Source organism: Conger conger, chromosome 11 (genome assembly GCF_963514075.1).
Source record: "Conger conger chromosome 11, fConCon1.1, whole genome shotgun sequence".
Taxonomy (NCBI): Eukaryota; Metazoa; Chordata; class Actinopteri; order Anguilliformes; family Congridae; genus Conger; species Conger conger.
The window spans coordinates 40,971,051-40,987,953 of NC_083770.1; the positions used below are offsets into that span (position 1 = coordinate 40,971,051).

At 46.8% G+C, this 16,903-nt stretch overlaps 1 long non-coding RNA gene across 2 annotated transcripts in view; it reads right to left on the minus strand.

Moving 5' to 3' along the window:
- Positions 1-7,401: 7,401 nt before the first annotated feature.
- The window catches only part of LOC133139890 (uncharacterized), a 55,862-nt gene continuing 46,360 nt past the window's right edge, over positions 7,402-16,903 (minus strand). For both annotated transcript variants that reach the window (XR_009709971.1, XR_009709972.1), the window contains exon 3: positions 7,402-7,548. This is a non-coding gene — a long non-coding RNA (uncharacterized LOC133139890). The remainder of the gene's footprint in view (positions 7,549-16,903) is intronic.

Sequence of the window (16,903 nt, forward strand, 5' to 3'; positions counted from 1 at the left end):
GTGTCCCCGCTGGATCCGTATCCGGAAGCCATGTCGGGGAAATTGGATTGAAAAATAAATAAATAAATAACACAAAAAAACATTGCAGGACACTCAACGTCGTTTTGGTGCCTCACTGTAAAATGGCGCATGAACATCCTTATGAAGAGTAAAGAAGATTAATTCACAGCTCTGCCTAGCAGGACCGGATGGACGGAGTTAAACACTAAGCATGGCACCAGTATGCACAGCACAGTAAGTGCTATAATGGCTTTCGTATCATGCTCAATTGATCTTTATTCTTAATTAATTAGTGTGATCATTCTCACAGGCAGCCAGAGTGCCATAAAGGATCGCACACACATGGGTCATTAGGCCATGACCAGCATTTCATCCCGTCTTCTTTACAACATGGAGAGCTGCCTGCTCTGTTAGAAACTCGCAGTATGAGTCCTACATGTGATCAGACACAAGAGCTTTGTTTCTTTCTTCGTTTTCAATCTTTAATTTTAAAGTGTAAATGCGGGATTAGCATTTAGCGTTTATACGTTTGATGATTGGTGGGGACTCAAGGGGAGGGGCATTGGTTGTGTCTAGCCAATAACACAGCAGATTTAAGATCACATGACATTGAGCACTGTAAACACATTAAAGTCTTTCTCCACCAGCGACATTGGTCCATAGTATTTGTGATATCAGGAAAAAACACGATCTGTCCCCAATAGTCAGATTGTCTGATTAAGAGAAAAATCAATTAAGAGACAATTAGGAGAGGGTGAGAGACAAAGAGACGGAAAGAGATATAGAGACAGAATGACAGAGGGAGAGAAAACACAGAAGTAGAGAGAAGAAGGGAGAGTGTGAGAGAAAGAGAGAGTAAAAGTCATTTGGTGAGAATTAGACCCAATCATAGATTTTACTGCACCCGGTGACGTTCTAGAGGCATCTGTCTCGCGTCAGGCTGCCGTTGTCCCGGCACCCTGCCCCATCATTCTGCAGTCCCAGGCTTAGTTTATCCTCAGTCCAGCGGTGAACAACCACAAATAAACTTTAAAAAAGCAGAAATACGTTAGTACACTGCAATGAGATCAGAAAAAATGAGAAATACTGTTGGGTGGGTAAAAGAAATGTCTTTCTTCCAGGATGGAAGTACATTTCCATTCTAATCTGGTTAAAAACGAGTGGCTTTTTCAGCATTTCTGATCTGGCTGTGCGGTATTTCACCCCTAAGTGCCCATAAATACCCTCTTTGGGAGATATCCGCTCTGATAGAACTAATAAAGATAATCATGTCATCAATAAAACCCCCAGGCATGACAGAGCAGAGATGGGGGGGGGGGGGGGGGGGGGGGGTGAAGGAGAAATGGTAGTTGAAGAAGCAAAGGAGTAAAAAAAGAAAACCGGGATAATAAAATACATTTGCAAAAAATAAATCGGGATGAGAGCAGTGACATCACCCCACTGGTAGAAATCAAGAGAGGAGCCCCACCAATCACAGACAATGTTGATTACAGCCAATGGCACAATGCCAATGGGTGATTGGTTGATTCTACTCTCAGGATGTCCAAAAGTATAGCAAGAAAGTATCCACCAATCAATGCCAATGTTGCTCTACTGCTGGGTCCTCACTCCTGGTCCTGGAGAGCCGCAGAGTGTGCTGGGGTGCTCACTCCTGGTCCTGGAGAACTGCAGGGTGTGCTGGGGTCCTCACTCCTGGTCCTGGAGAGCCGCAGGGTGTGCTGGGGTCCTCACTCCTGTATGTAGTGGAACCTATGACATACTCTCAAAGTGCAGAGCCCACCTTCTGGTCCTCTGGGTTGGCTCAAATGACCCAGGCAAGATCAAATCAAGCACAGAAAGGTTTTTGAATCCAAAACAGTTACATATTTGACCCAGGTCTGACTGAGATCCACCACTCACAGTTTCCCCCATGCACTGGGCAGCCATACCTGTCCCACCTGTAAGAGACTCTGTAAGGGGGAGTGAGTCTGCAGGGTTATCTGTGAGCTGATCTGCTGTGCAGTCCGTCGTTGGCGCTGTAGTTCCAGCCGAGATTAAACCTCATCCAGGACAGCTGCAGCCTCCCCACGGGGGGGTTTAAAAATCATTTCACATTGCTTTCCGGAAAACCTTAAACGCCTCGCTCCTTTAAATCCAGGATCATTCCGCCTCGGAATCTCTCCTCCGAGTATTCCGGCGCATCGATGTTTTTGAAATACATTTTTTTTTTTTCTTGGCCGCGGTTCATAAAAAGATATCTGGAGTATTAAGATGTCTGGGAGTTTTGCGGCAGATTTAGAGGCCCGGGGGAGGCGGAATATCGGTTTCGTACGGCGTCTCGTCTGCGATACAGCCGATCTGAGGCCGTCTGTCCGCGGAGGAACGCTGTCAGAGAGACGCGGCGTAGCGCGTTCCGGGACAGGCCCGAGAAACGGCACGTGCACCAGCGTGGCAGCGAGGCGCGCGGAGCGAGAACATCGCCGAGTGATTGACACGCCATCGCCGTCGCCCGCTGAGGCTCCTCTCCAGAGGAGAAGAGTAAATGACAAGTTTACCGAAACATGATGACTTTACATTCACATCTGATATTCTTTAGGGCTAGGTGATATACTTCAACAATAATTATCAAGCGTTTGTGGAGCGTGGTAACGATCATCGCAGCCAGGCAACATATTGCAGCGCTTTTGTCTTTTTTCGGTTATCATGCCTGACGCGGCAGAGATCCTACCGACTACAGACGCCATGAGAAATGCTTCTAAAAAAATACATCAGCACTCATATTTATTAGGTGTTGATATGACAGCCAATCAGCAGCAAGGTCAGGCAGGTTCCGTGAGACTGGGAAAAAAATGCATCACATGACAGTGTGGAGGCTGCAGAGCCTGGCTGCTCGTTTTGCTGCCGTGCGATTGGATGCTCTGCCCGTGAAAGTCAGAACAGCGTCACCTCAGATTCACCTGCCTCTGCAGACGCTTCAGTGCAGTGGAACTGTGTGTGTGCGTGTGTGTGTGTGTGTGTGTGTGTGCATTACATTACAAGTGTGTGTGAGTGTGTAAATGTGAGTGTGCACGTGTGTGCGTGCGTAAATGTGCGTGCGTGTATAAATGCGAGTGTGTGTGTGTATAAATGCGTGTGTGTGTATAAATGTGAGTGTTTGTGTAAATGTGCGTAGGTGTATAAATGTGAGTGTGGGTGTATATAAATGTGTGTGTATGTGTGTGTGTAAATGTGTGTGTGTGTGTGTATAAATGTGAGTGTGTGTGTGTGTATAAATGTGAGTGTGTGTGTATGAATGTGCTTGTGTAAATGTGTGTGTATGTGTATAAATGTGTGTGTGTATAAATGTGAGTGTGTGTGTGTATAAATGTGAGTGTGTGTGTGTATAAATGTGAGTGTGTGTGTGTATAAATGTGAGTGTGTGTGTGTGTGTGTGTATAAATGTGAGTGTGTGTGTGTGTGTATAAATGTGAGTGTGTGTGTATGAATGTGCTTGTGTAAATGTGTGTGTATGTGTATAAATGTGTGTGTGTATAAATGTGAGTGTGTGTGTGTATAAATGTGTGTGTGTGTGTATAAATTTGTGTGTGTGTATAAATGTGAGTGTGTGTGTGCTACTCAGAAGGCTGCACACTGCAGTCACAGTAGTGGTTCTGTGCATGAGAATGAGCTCAGCGATCGACCGACCATCACTGGTGTGTTTATAATGCCATGGAAGGAGGAATCAATGCATACTTAATGTGGGGAGGGGTAAAGAGGGGCGGGTGGAGGAAGAGAATGGGGGTGGGGTTCAGGTTAAATAATCAATATCCAAATCTTCAGTGTGCACAACATCGGGGTAACATTGCTTTCAGCACAGGGGGATATCTGCATTGTCTAAAAATGCACACAGCATACACTGTATACACACTGAGTGATTACATACAGGGACAGAGAGAAAGAGAGAGGGGGAGAGAGAGAGGGGGGAGAGGTAGAGAGAAAGAGCAAGCGAGAGGCAGTGAGAGAGAGAGAGAGTAATCCAGAGGTATTTTTGTCCATTGTGATTGAATGTAGACTGTTGTTGTTTGCACGGTGGATCTACAGTACTCTGTGGAAATCAGAGACTCTTTGTCTATAGGGGAAAGTGTTTACACTCTTCAGTTAAGCTGATATGTAGTGTGTGATTTTTACATTTTCCTGAATGGTAATTTAATTTCACGACATGGCTCAGGCAGTAAGAGCAGTCCTCTGGCAGTCGGAAGGTTGCCGGTTCCCTCCCCCGCCCGGCCTGTGTCGAAGTGTCCCTGAGCAAGACACCTAACCCCCAAATGCTCCTGACGAGCTGGTCGGGGCCTTGCATGGCGGCCAATCGCCGTCGGTGTGTGAGTGTGTGTATGAATGGGTGAATGGAGAAGCATCAATTGTACAGCGCTTTGGATAAAGGCGCTATATAAATGCCTGCCATTTACCATTTCCTCTGTTCCCCCCCTCTTGATATTGAGATGCCTTGTTCGCCTAAAGATGTATAAATACTGTGTTAAAGAGCTTTGTGTGACTGAAAGTCAACATTAAAAATCTTGGCTATAGTGTGCTAGCGATGGGTGTCTCGGTGGCGCAGCCTGTAGAGCACTGACCGCATGCTCATTGTGAGCCGCGACATCTGCGGTTCGAATCCGACCATCTGACATTTGTCGCATGTCTTTCCCTCTCTCTCGCTCCCATTCTTCCTGTCTCTCTGTACCATACTGTCCAATAAAGCTGAAAAAGGCTTAAAAAATATCAAAAAAAAAATTGCTAGCGATTGTCTTCCTGGTTGTAGTGTGCTAACGTGTAGCATGACCTCTTAGCTGTAGATGCTAGTGCCTGTGCTAGTACCTGCCCTCCTGAACCGCGGCAAGCGGTCACAAAGACAGCGCCAAAAATGACACCTATCCACTTCCAAAACAGCCGATGAGACAGAGACAGCCCTTAACAAAATCAACTAAATAGCCTAAATGTGTCTAATTAACTAAATTAAACAAAATTAAAAAGATGAAAAAGGAGGAAAAATACTTGCTGTTGCTTGAAGCACTATAATTGGGCAGTTCAGATTAATTATTATTTCTTTAAAATCCCCACACAGATTCCCACAACTCACAGTAATTAGTGGGCTTGCGCTGTAATTACACAACACTTTTTTTTGACACTTTCCACCCCTTCCAGACTTCTCCTGTTTACTGGAATCTGTGAAACCGCTAAAATATTTTAGAAATAATTAAGCAGGCCTCTCATTTTTAATTAGATCTTGTATTATTAATAATCAAACTCTGTTTATCACCACAAACGTTCATTAATGATGTTCTCCGCCGACTTTGTGCGAGGAGTCTTTCCGCTAAGATATACAGTATATATAGTGGCTCATTTTTATGGACCCCGCACAGTAATGTTGTTCAAAGGTTCAGGGTCATGAAATGAAATATTAAAAATTCATGTATTTTTTCCATATGCCTTATTATGGTGACCTTTCTGCCTGATTCAGGGGAGCGCGCTAACGATCACACTTCAGAGAGCCCCGAGACGCAGGAGTGCACTCGAAAGGCACATCCGTCACCGCCCAAACGCCAGCGCAGGCCGCGTGTGTGTGTGTGTGTGTGCGTGTGTGTGTGTGTGTGTGTGTGTGTGTGTGTGTGTGTGTGTGCGTGTAACACACACACACACTCCTCTCACGCTGCGTGTAAACCCAAGGATGTGTGAGACATTCTGCACATACACACACACAGACACATTCACACACACACACAAACACACATACACACCCGTCCACCGAGGAGGCCAGAGGCTCCATACATGTGCACACAGGAAACATACAGCTAACAGACATCTTGCACACACACACACACACACTCACACACACACACACGCATGTCTACATACACATACAAGGCTCAATTAAAGCAGGCAAGATCAAATGAGTACAGAAAAGTCATTTTGAATTCTAAACAATTACGCATTTGACCCAGGTCTGAGAGGCTGGCTTGCTTTCCCCTAAGAGCAGTCCTGCCATTTAGCACGTTAGCCTGGACATGTGACTAATGATACTGGGGTTCTCATTTAGCAGGGGAGTGGGAGGCCACAGGACATAAACACACAGAAGCAGCACAGGGTTTATAACGAGGGCACAGTCACATGACCAGCGTTAATGCTGGACGCTTGATCACACTGAATTATGGGTAAAGGGAGGCCCCATGCTAACAAGCTGCCTGGGACAGACTTACACAGGTGCTTGCTGATCTGAGTGAGCATAACTGTGTGTGTGTGCCTGTGTGTGTGAGAGAGAAAGAGCTTGTTTGTATGTGTGTGAGTGAGAGAGAGAGAGAGAGAGAGAGAGAGAGAGAGAGAGCTTGTATGCGTGTGTGTGTGTGTGTGTGAGTGAGAGAGATTGTATGCGTGTGTGTGTGTGTGAGTGAGAGAGAGCTTGTGTGTGTGCATGCGTGTGAGAGTGCTTGTTTGTGTGTAAGTGAGAGAGAGCACTTGCGTATGCATGTGAGTGAGAGAGAGTGCTTGTTTGTGTGTGAGTGAGAGAGATTTTGAGAGAAAGAGAGACAGAGTGTGTGTCTGCATGTGTGTGTGTGTGTGTGTGAGAGAGAGACAGACAATGTGTGTGTGTGTGTGTGTGTGTGTGTGTGTGTGTGGTTTTTTGGGATTGTTGGTATGGTAAGGACAAGGCTGTGGATGACACACTGGTTGATATGATGCTTAATGCAGCCAGTGCAGTATCGATGTCATAGTAACACATAAATAATATGCTTATTACATCGTCATACTGCTTTTACCAGATGAACACTACCAGATCCACCAGACTTCCTCCCGAGGAGACTGCACAACGTTTGGTCAGTCTGCCTTCTCTTTAAAGGCCATTAGAAACGGGAATACACTTCCGGCAGATATTAAGAGCGACTGCTCCTTCAGCAGCTTCACAGCTAAAGCTAAAACATTGCTTAAGGCTAAACAAACATGTAATCATTAAATATCTGGATTGCATTTGATTGTATATCCAATGCGTAATTTTAATGCACTATAACCCGTTATGCAAATATGCCCTTCTACACTTTTATATCCCCTAATATCTATTGCCTCTTTATGTCATGACATGCGGTGTATTTGTATTGTTATTGTTGCGGATCGTGCAGCTTATGTATATATTAACTGTAACATGCCAAGGGACTGCAGATGGAAATGAGCTGAAGCTAAATCTGGCACAATACATCAAAGGGCAAAATTTATGTTTAATATTGTACATAGTCCCTTATAAATAAATAAGTAAATAAAATAAATAAAAAGAGACAATGTTCGGTTTTAGTGTTTCGTAAAAACGAATGAATTTCTTTGGTTCCATGCAGTATGGAATTGTATGCAGTAGGGAATCGCGTGCAGTTAGAAAGAGAACTCCCACAGTCCCACCCTGTTCCATGTAGGGTCACGTCCGTTTGCTGCCATTCCACCTCTGTAGATCCGCGTGCTCTAACCCTGGCCCAGATTCCCAATGTTCGGAATTGTTCAGCATTCCCAGCCCCAACAGCAGCTCACCAACCGTTCCCAAAGCCGATGTGGGACCTGGAGACGGAGAACACCAGGGAAGAGTCACACATCCGCACCTCTTCATGCCAAACTCCAGCCTGTGCAAACACAGGGCGCCGCGCAAAACACCAGCGCGTTTAACACTTACAACATTTAACAGGGATCGAGGCTAATTCCTCAACAGATTCTCAGGTCGTACAAAATTAATAACACTATTCTCACTACATCAAAGGAGGAAGGAGTCTTTATTAAAAATCCTTTTCATTTGTACAAATGATATTCAGATAATATGATCGGTATGCACAGGATAACTAGCACTACTCAAATATCACCATAAGACGTGCCACAGACGCTCTATCAAGAATGACTAACTTTTTTTATATACAATGTATTTTTGCCGAAGCTATTTAAGGCCATGGCCATAAGAGAAGCCAGTTCTGGAGCAGTCAGGAAGGCTCAGCTTGAGCCAGAGAACACAGTTATGCTGCTGCCCAAACCATTATGGCTTTAATACAACTGGACCAGATCACTTTTTATAAGTGCAACTACCCACGGACACACACACACATCATTTTTATCCAAAGTGACTTACATTTTACATTTTACATTTTAGTCAGCGACTTACAAGTGCATAGGTTCTACCATAAGTCAGAGCATCACATCCAGAAACTACACAGGAAATGCTGTTCTAAACATAGTTGTCATCAGAAGTGCAGAAGTTTTTTTTTTTTGGGGGGGGGTTAGACAAGGATAGGGATATCAGAAAGGAGGGGCAGGGGAAATCAGGAGGGAGGACTAAGGTAGAGTTTGAAAAGGTGGGTTTTGAGTCTGCGTCGAAATAGGGGGAGGGATTCTGCTGTTCTGACAGTGGTAGGCAAGTCATTCCACCACTGAGGAACCAGAACGGAAAACAGGCGTGAACGTGCAGCTCGACCGCCAGGTGCACGTAGAGAGGGAACCGTAAGGCGACCAGAGCTGGCAGACCGGAGTGGTCTAGCTGGGGAGTAGGGAGTGATCAGGGATTGTATGCAAGGTCGGGCAGTCCCCTTAGCAGCCTGAAATGCCAACACTAGGGCCTTGAAACGGATGCGTGCGGCAATGGGAAGCCAGTGGAGGCCAATGAGAAGCGGGGTGACATGAGCCGACCTGGCCTGACTGGTGATCAGGCGGGCTGCAGCTTACAGTTGATTAGACTACACTGGGGACAATTCCCTCTGGAGTGACGTGGGGGTTAAGGGCCTTACTCAAGTGTCCGACAGCTGTGCAGATCCTATCGCGGCTATGCCAGGGCTGGTGGAGTCATGCACCTAACCACAAGGCTACAGGCCCCACTGCAATCGTCTCCCCACCACGTTTTTCCTCCTTTGACCTCTCAACCCTGTTCTAACCAACAGCTATTAACCAATCAGCAGCAGGGCATCAACCAGCACTGTCACGGAGGCACGGTGAGAACACCGCCAGTATACCACTTCCACTGGGAGGGAGAAGCCAGATGAGATCTCGGCACAAGACGGGCGCCAGAAATAAGATTCAGATTCATAATTTCCATGGTTACGCATCCCAAAAGCCCTTTGGTCAAAGCCTCTCGCGACACGGCGGTCATAATAACAGTGCCACCACAAGAAACCGATGAACTTGAGTGCCTCTCTCATGAATGACCTCATAGGGTGAAGCCTCTCTCGTGAATGACCTCATAGGGTGAAGCCTCTCTCATGAATGACCTCATAGGGTAAAGCCTTCCTCATGAATGACCTCATAGGGTGAAGCCTCTCTCATGAATGACCTCATAGGGTAAAGCCTTCCTCATGAATGACCTCATAGGGTGAAGCCTCTCTCATGAATGACCTCATAGGGTAAAGCCTCTCTCATGAATGACCTCATAGGGTAAAGCCTCTCTCATGAATGACCTCATAGGGTGAAGCCTCTCTCATGAATGACCTCATAGGGTAAAGCCTTCCTCATGAATGACCTCATAGGGTAAAGCCTCTCTCATGAATGACCTCATAGGGTAAAGCCTCTCTCATGAATGACCTCATAGGGTAAAGCCTCTCTCATGAATGACCTCATAGGGTGAAGCCTCTCTCATGAATGACCTCATAGGGTAAAGCCTCTCTCATGAATGACCTCATAGGGTAAAGCCTCTCTCATGAATGACCTCATAGGGTAAAGCCTCTCTCATGAATGACCTCATAGGGTAAAGCCTCTCTCATGAATGACCTCATAGGGTGAAGCCTCTCTCATGAATGACCTCATAGGGTAAAGCCTTCCTCATGAATGACCTCATAGGGTAAAGCCTCTCTCATGAATGACCTCATAGGGTAAAGCCTCTCTCATGAATTACCTCATAGGGTAAAGCCTCTCTCATGAATAACCTCATAGGGTGAAGCCTCTCTCATGAATGACCTCATAGGGTAAAGCCTCTCTCATGAATGACCTCATAGGGTAAAGCCTCTCTCATGAATGACCTCATAGGGTAAAGCCTCTCTCATGAATGACCTCATAGGGTAAAGCCTCTCTCATGAATGACCTCATAGGGTAAAGCCTCTCTCATGAATGACCTCATAGGGTAAAGCCTCTCTCATGAATGACCTCATAGGGTAAAGCCTCTCTCATGAATGACCTCATAGGGTAAAGCCTCTCTCATGAATGACCTCATAGGGTAAAGCCTTCCTCATGAATGACCTCATAGGGTGAAGCCTCTCTCATGAATGACCTCATAGGGTAAAGCCTCTCTCATGAATGACCTCATAGGGTAAAGCCTCTCTCATGAATGACCTCATAGGATAAAGCCTCTCTCATGAATGACCTCATAGGGTAAAGCCTCTCTCATGAATGACCTCATAGGGTAAAGCCTCTCTCATGAATGACCTCATAGGGTAAAGCCTCTCTCATGAATGACCTCATAGGGTAAAGCCTCTCTCATGAATGACCTCATAGGGTAAAGCCTCTCTCATGAATGACCTCATAGGGTAAAGCCTTCCTCATGAATGACCTCATAGGGTAAAGCCTCTCATGAATGACCTCATAGGGTAAAGCCTTCCTCATGAATGACCTCATAGGGTAAAGCCTTCCTCATGAATGACCTCATAGGGTGAAGCCTCTCTCATGAATGACCTCATAGGGTAAAGCCTCTCTCATGAATGACCTCATAGGGTGAAGCCTCTCTCATGAATGACCTCATAGGGTAAAGCCTCTCATGAATGACCTCATAGGGTAAAGCCTCTCTCATGAATGACCTCATAGGGTAAAGCCTCTCTCATGAATAACCTCATAGGATAAAGCCTCTCTCATGAATGACCTCATAGGGTAAAGCCTCTCTCATGAATGACCTCATAGGGTAAAGCCTCTCTCATGAATGACCTCATAGGGTAAAGCCTCTCATGAATGACCTCATAGGGTAAAGCCTCCCTCATGAATGACCTCATAGGGTAAAGCCTCTCTCATGAATGACCTCATAGGGTAAAGCCTCTCATGAATGACCTCATAGGGTAAAGCCTTCCTCATGAATGACCTCATAGGGTAAAGCCTTCCTCATGAATGACCTCATAGGGTAAAGCCTCTCTCATGAATGACCTCATATGGTGCCTTTAAGGAGAAGCGCATTTCTTTGCTCACTTTCACGATGCACAGAAGTCAAATCAGAGAAGATTGACTCGCTGCATATGGAATTTTCAATATGACAGCTGGCATTTACACTAAAAAGGGTAGAGCAATATAAGTGGGTGAGACAACAGGCCTACCTGGTGAGTGAGGAGAAGCGCTCCATTAAATGCAAATGTCAGAGGAGTCTTTTCTCTGTTCTTAGCACAGCATCTGCCCCCTGTAGAGAAAAGCTATATTCTCCTGCTGGACCAAGCCACAGATTCTATAGACACACCAGATACCCAGCTCCCACCCTCTCTGCTTCTTACCTACAGGAAGCTCCAATGCAATATTACGGTACAGAACTGTAGGGAAGTGTTTATGATGGCACAGAAGGGTAGAATGCATTACAGAATATAAGAATGTTTATGAGGTCATAGAAGGGTACAGTACATTACCAGAATGCAAGAGTGTTTATGGTGTAGCCTGATCATATGATTTATGATAGAAGGGTGCAGTACAGAACATTAATAGCACAGAATCTATAGACACACCAGATGCTCATGTGCCATATTATAATGCAGATCATCAAATTTTGCAGGATTGTAATTGGCCCTTAATTCATTTACAGAAGACGCATCAAATTGTAAAGTTTGAGCTACAGTGGTAGGGAGATAGAACTTTCGGCATACTGGATATAGCGTTGAGTAGCTCGTGGATCTGCACCGGAGAGGGGAGAGGAAGAACGGGAGGAGGAGGAGGAGGAGGAGGAGGAGAAGGGGCGATGATACTGAATGAAGCTCCATGAAACGGCGTGGTTGTCATAAAAGCGACTCCATCGCTCTGCACAGTAAACACCTCCACTCTATAAATCACCGGCGCTCAGCATCAGTAAAATAAAATAATACAGCACGTCTACGGGCCGTAAAGACATTACCCGCCTGCGTACAGCACACAGCCCTGCTTCAGAGTCCACACAGCACTCCTGACATCTGCTGCAGACTGCCCGCTTCAACCAGCCGCTGGCTGCTGCTATCCACACGTGAAATGTGTTTAGTAACATAAAACATTGGCAATAAAATATTCAAAGTTTCATATATTTTTAACAGAATATATATTACAATACATTACATTACATTACGTGGCATTTAGCAGACGCTCTTATCCAGAGCGACGTACAACAAAGTGCACAATAAATATATTTGAGGAAGAATCAACATATTACCATATACACGCACTGAGTACATTATCAGGTAGACCTGTACACCAGCTTGTTCCTGCAAATATTTAATCAGCCAATCATGTGGCAGCAACTAACTGCATAAAAGCATGCAGACATGGTCAAGAGGTTCAGCTGTTTGCAGACCAAATGTCAGAATAGGGAAAAAATGTGATCTAAGTGACTTTGACCGTGGAATGATTGTTCGTGCCCGACAGAGTAAATGGAATATGGTTGGCATTTATATAGCGCCTTACAATTGATGCTTCTCATTCACCCGTTCATATAGACACTCACACAGCAACGGCGATTGGCCGCCACGCAAGGCACCAACCAGGAGCATTTAGGGGTTAAGTGTCTTGCTCAGGGACACCTTCACAGGGATCAAACCGGCAACCGTCCCATATTTGCATTAACAAGCACGCGCACTTAACAAAGTGATCACTGTGTATATCAACCGCCCAATGGTCTGACACAGGCCAGCACAGAGGACGGGGGCACGGGATTATAAAACACGCCGCTGTTCAGGGAAGTTGCTGAAAGAGAGCTGGCGTTGAGACCGGCCGAGCTCATTCCTCCTCCTCCTCCTCCCGCTCCGTGTGTGTGTGTGTCACGCACCGGGGCGTCGTTTCCCCCGCCCGCCCCGCCCGCCAGACGAGCCCCCCGACACGCCCGCTCGCAGCGGCGCCGCCACGCCTCCGCGGGAACGCGATTAGCCGCTAAGTCCCTTGTCGGGGAATCACGCGGCGCTAACGCCGCCGTTAGCGTCCAAAGGGAAACAGCGGCGTTACGGAGCGCTAACCGCGGTTCAAACGCGCCGCCGGAACGGATCAGCGCACACCGCGCGGAAGAGCGGCCCGGAGCGGCGGAGGAGATGTACACGCGTTCGCGTCTGGCTGTTGAATCATTTAATCTCCGCTCTCAGCATTCAGGGATGTTACGGAAGTTTCACAATTATTCCACGTTACTCCATAAACGAGACATTTTTTTTCCCCCCCTCAGTCAAGCAAAAGAAAATAAAAAAAATAAAATAAAAAAATAAAATAAAAAGATTAAAGAAAGAATAATTAATGCGCTTCTGAATGTGGAAGACATGATTTTATAGTCCCCTGGCAGGAAAGGGAAAGCACCTGAAACAATTTCCCCTTCAAGGAAATTTGAAGAAATCCGTGTTTAATTAGGAAACGCTTGATCTGACAGTGATACGGTAATGCTCTTTAACCACCCAAATTACATTTGCGCGTGTAACGAGGCAGCATTCCGCCGCGCGGAGTGTGTGTTAGGATGCGGAGAGAACGCATATCTCACGGCCTTATTAAAAAGGCGATATAGAAGAGGGGCCAATTTTGGAACAAGAAAGGAAAATCTCGCTGGCCCTGAGACGCACATTTGATATGGAAATAATCTCCAGCACAATACATATTAAAGCAGCGGGGAGGCGGCGCAGGGCCGCGCTGACAGCCGGGGCGGACGCCGGGTTTAGTCGGTTTCATTAGGGATAAGCAGGCGAGCGCTTTAAAGAGGACCGGCTTCGCCCAGGCCCTTTCATGTGTCAGGTGATTCGTTCCGACGTGATTGAAGAAAGCGATCCTGTAATTGAAGAGTCAGTCTGTGAAAGAGAGAGAGAGAGGGAGGGAAAGAGCGAGGAAGACAGAGATAGAGAAAAAGAAAGATGCGTGGAAAGAATGAGAGAGAAAATGAGAGGGGGAGAGTGAGAGAGAAAAAATGAGGGAGACGGAGAGAGAAAGAGCTGTGTGGAAAGACGATGAGAGAGAGAGGAACAGGTGAACAGAGCTAAAGAAATAAACAAAGGTGTTGTGTGGAGGAGATGCCCCGTTGCATGCTGGGAGATGAATGGCTGGGCCTTGACCTTACTGAGACGGGTCGGAGGAAACTGTGTGCTCACACGATGCACCAGTGCTCTCTTCGTAGTTACTCAGCACTGAACTGACCCATTAAAGCAGTTAATTACACAGTTAACTCACCTCACCTGGTTTCTTGGGTCTGAATTGGTTGCGTATATTAAGGAGAAAACAAAAACAAGCACACCCTGTGGCTCTCCAGGACCAGGAGTGAGGACCCCAGCACACCCTGCGGCTCTCCAGGACCAGGAGTGAGGACCCCAGCACACCCTGCGGTTCTCCAGGACCAGGAGTGAGGACCCCAGCACACCCTGCGGCTCTCCAGAACCAGGAGTGAGGACCCCAGCTCACCCTGCGGCTCTCCAGAACCAGGAGTGAGGACCCCAGCTCACCCTGCGGCTCTCCAGGATCAGGAGTGAGGACCCCAGCACACCCTGCGGCTCTCCAGGACCAGGAGTGAGAACCAGTGATGCAGACTAAGTGCATTCTCCAGATCAGTGTGAGAGATAGCGCCAGACCAGGCTAACAACAGCCCCACACCATCGAGTGTATGAGCAACTTCACTGAAGCTCTAATGCAAAGTGAAGTTAACAAACTAGCCAACAAACGCAATGCAAACTATGAATACATAAAACATGAAGCCATAAAAATACCATAACCTGAACTAGTGAGGGGAATGGGAGGGACCCGAGATCAGCAGTCAGAAGAGGTGGGTCTCCAGACTGTGACCTGCTTCATTAAAATTAAAGCCTCGTGAATTATTGACTGGGTTAGCCTGGTAGCCTTTAATACAGTAGAATAATGCATCGATAGTCCTACAATAGGCAGCAGGGTGTTATAATTGTGAAAGAGCCGGGCTGTAAACTGAGAGGTTGCGAGTTTGATTCCCAACTGGAGTGCTCCTTGTTGTCCCCAGGAATAAAGCACTGAGCCAGAATTTATTCAGTAAATATCCAGTGACGTAAACGGACTGCGTAAAGACGTAATCTGTGCTTTTAGCTCAAGACAAGAGTCTCTGCTGATGGTCACTGGACTGCAATGCATGCTGGGAGGGCACCCACTCTACATGGGATTTTGATCCTGCTCTGATTTAGACTGATTTGATTATGAACTGCACTCTCGGATATACAGTGACAGTGGAGGTACATTTTTGTTCTTCAATGATCACATTTCCCAAATGTACCCCGAAAGTACAGTAATGTTCTCCTTGGGTACAAATTAGTACATTTTCCAAGCAAGGTACAAATTCATTATATATTGCTGGCAAGGGGTAAAATTCCATGTACCTATAGGGTACCGCCCCAGTGACAAGCAATGGTAGCTTTTGAGGCACTTGTCATACCTTTATTTCCGAGTGGTTGATCTTGTTAGACACGGTGAACGGACACCTTGAGCAGCTCCCCCCAGCACCATCCCCCCAGCCCCGCCTTTGTGGGGCATTTTAGGCCGAGGACTCGTTTGTGTTTAAACATGTTTGATTCGGTTCCTGATTTAATCAGAAGGGGCGAGGGAATTCCGGATGAAATTTCCTTTCCCGTTTCGCGTTGCAGTGGCCAGGGCATCCAGCCAAGCGAAAGCTGGGAGATGCTCGGAATCCACTGTCAGGATTTCCGCTGTAAGGGACCGGGAGAGCGAGCGAGCGAGGGAAAGAGCACGGAATGCCGCGGGACCGTCAGCCCCGGGCGGAACAGATTCCCACACCACATTCCCACATTCGTCCACACAGCCGATCCTGGGTCACCAGCCTTTCACTGTACATCAATGAGCCCTGCCACACCCCGCATACACACACACACACACACACACATAGACGTATACACACAATTCTTATCTGAACAGGGTCGTGGGGTCCTGTTCGTCATTTTCATGCAAGTTTGTAACAGTGTTTGAGGCTTGGGGAGGGGGGGGGGGGGAGCAGAGAGAAAAGGGGGGAAAGAGGAAGAGAGAGAGAGAGATTATGTGTCGCCATGGAAACCGCGAGAGACGTCTTCCTTTCTTGCCCACAATCACATGCTGTTATGATATGTGGATAATGTCAGGCGAGAGAGAGGGAGAGGGGGGATAGAGAGGGGGGGGGGGGAGAGGGAGAGAGAGAGAGAGGGAGAGAGGGGGAGGAGGGGGGGGCAGACAGACAGAGAGTAATCCAGAGGTATGAGTGTGGTCATGGACGGTTCAGCGGCCTTGATGAAATGTCATCTCGTGCGCATCGATCGACGGTCACAGGATTTGAAATGTTGCGGGGGAATCAATACAATCAGAGCAAATAACTCTAAACAACACGGCCAAGTACCGCACAGAGGGGGAGGAGAGGAGGATGAAGGGGGATGAGGAAGAGGAACAGGAGGAGGAGGAGGTCACTGAGCTCCAGAAGTCAGATGAGGATGTGGGAGGTGAAACATCGGCCATTTTGACTCTCACAAACAAGCCATTGAGGTTCTTATATAAGTGGTCTGGATTCTCATTTTGGCCTTTGAAAATACAAAATGGAGACGTAAAGGACTATGTCAATTTACTGTCTGATATAGCAGCTGCTGTATTCATTTTCGTAAATGTTCCTTTTAAACAAAGCAGATTTACTGCATCAGCTTGGGCCTGGGCCAAAAATGAACTTTGAGTAACGCTAAGAGGCACTACTAATCATTATGAGTCCCACAGTTTCCCACACACAATGCAGATGCTCAGTCTGTCAGAGCAACTGAACCTCTGCCCCCGATATTGCCCCACGGCT